A 2,208-nucleotide genomic window follows, 5' to 3' on the forward strand; every position below is an offset into this window, starting at 1 on the left:
GTTTTGTATTATTATAGTATACGTTCTGTCTCTTATACACATCTAGATGTGTATAAGAGACAGGTGTATGGACATGCATGGGCTTTGAAGCAAACATTCTGATTATTGCCTGCACTTGACATGCTCAAACTATCATTCCCACGCTAAGACAGAACGCTAAAACGATATTTCTTCGGCGATTTCGTTATTTAAAACATGGTTATTATACTACTTAAAATAACACATGTACCGTATTCCGAAAATCCGAAACTCTCCTAAATTCCAAACATAATATTCGGTATAAACACAAAAATCAACTTCTTAAACGAGACGATCAGTTAAACCCTGAACAAAACAACAAGCATAGGTCTACCAGATGCCGTGAAAAAGAACTGTGATGTCATGCCATGGAGATTATAGAGATTTGAGTTTGACAAAGGATGCAAAAGCTATCAAGGTGTGTATAAGAGACAGCCTTCCACTAGGGTGATTCTTTTCAGTATCCTGGCGTTTTAAAAACTTAAGTGCTATTTCCGAGCATCTAGACGTGTAAATTTTACAAAATTTTCTAACCCCAGCCCCAAACATGGTGGGGCTGAGGTTATTGGAGACTCACACCGTACCAATCAATGCTTCCGCCACCCCTGATTACGGAGGATATTTGTAGAGAATGAAATTTAAATTCGTTATAAAAAAAACCCATTAAGTTTCTTGATATGTTTAAATTAATTTGTTTAGAAGTCATCATCATCTTGCACTGAGCTTGTTCCTTGTGTCATGCACTATGAAACTTTGGGTGATCTGACGTCATTGAAGCGTGTGTTTGCACACCACTGTTGCACCCCTGAAAAACAAAATTAACAAATTGGCGGACAGGATTTCGGAGGCGCGGTCTCTGCCCTCAGCAAAGTGAATGCAAAATAAATAACGAAATTAAGAACTTGAGTGCTATTTCCGAGCACCTAGACATATAAATTGTACACAATTTTCTAAAATGGCAATCATGTGTTGTTACTTATTGTACAACATACATATTGTAATAAAATATTTTTCTTTTGAATATTAAATATTAATCAGGCTGCAAAACAGTTTCTGAATGTCCCGTACGCCACATATGGAATCGCCCTACCTTAGTACAATCTACATACCTCTGACACCAACTGGAGTGCGGGATATCCCTCCATGATGTTTAATTAATGCAAACAGGATTTTCAAAGATATTTCTCCGCTGGAAACCATACTGTAGGTTGCTGATTAATGCATAATTTTGGTAAATCAACTTTGACATTTGTCATCCTCTATTTCTACTACCTAACATTTTCTTTTCTTTTTATCTCTGGTTTTACCACTGCTGCACCTCCAGCTCCATTTCCAGCAGCAACTCGTTCAGTTTTCATGATATTCTTGAAATGATTTTTGATGGCTGACTGCCAAGAACTCTAAAATAAGAGACAAAAAAAAACACCATTCAAAAAACTAATTCAACAATGAAAGTTAATGTTCTCATTAAATATCTTGAAAAATCAAGGGCGGAAAAATATTTGTTTCTGTTTCTGTTCGAAGCGCGAACTCCTGTAGACCAAACCCAGTACCATCTAGATGTGTATAAGAGACACCACTCAAGATAAAATCAAACAAACATAAAGTCACTGTTAATGCAAATTGTCAGTCAGCAATGAACAATTACTGGTAACTAGTACACAGACCTATGGTAAAAATCTCGGGGGCATTCCCAGATTTTACATTTTTTGCTAATTGTACCAAAAATGGCCGAGCTAAATGGCCGAGCGGTTAAGGCAGGGGCACCGTGATCATAGCCAACAATATCGGCACAGGTTCGCAGCCGGCTCGCTCCTATAGTTCTGGTGGTGGAACAAGTCTTCTCGGATAAGGACTATAAACCATAGACCTAGTGTACACAAATGCTCATGTGCACTTTAAAGAACCCAGTACATATTTCGAGATGAGTAGGGGGTTACCCCGGTGTACTGTTCAATCGGCCCCTGTCATGGACAGATGAAAGTGCGCCAGTTTACTGGCTGCGGTGGACATGAAGTGCAACATTTAGTCCCGAGCGCATAGAGACCTCGTTTATCTGCGTTATATAAATCCATCTATTATTATTATTATTATTAAATTGATGGTTTTGGAGAAAATAATTCACAAGGCAGGAATTCTTAAAGCTCGATTAATAACACCAATTTTAAAATTTTTTATGGTTTTATAACC

The 2,208-nt window shown here is 37.7% G+C and overlaps 1 protein-coding gene and 1 long non-coding RNA gene across 2 annotated transcripts in view; both read right to left on the reverse strand.

The window, feature by feature from the left end:
- Positions 1–2,208, reverse strand: part of LOC117106563 (CD109 antigen-like) — a gene marked incomplete at its 5' end in the record, with an annotated part of 46,264 nt that overhangs the window by 8,659 nt on the left and 35,397 nt on the right. The window lies entirely within an intron of this gene.
- LOC117106570 overlaps positions 1–2,208 on the reverse strand; it is a 13,002-nt gene that overhangs the window by 4,602 nt on the left and 6,192 nt on the right. The window contains exon 3 of the long non-coding RNA XR_004445092.1: positions 1,128–1,418. This is a non-coding gene — a long non-coding RNA (uncharacterized LOC117106570). The remainder of the gene's footprint in view (positions 1–1,127; positions 1,419–2,208) is intronic.

This window comes from Anneissia japonica, unplaced genomic scaffold, assembly GCF_011630105.1.
Source record: "Anneissia japonica isolate Jap-2015-1 unplaced genomic scaffold, ASM1163010v1 scaffold11144_len554210_cov170, whole genome shotgun sequence".
Classification (NCBI taxonomy): domain Eukaryota; kingdom Metazoa; phylum Echinodermata; class Crinoidea; order Comatulida; family Comatulidae; genus Anneissia; species Anneissia japonica.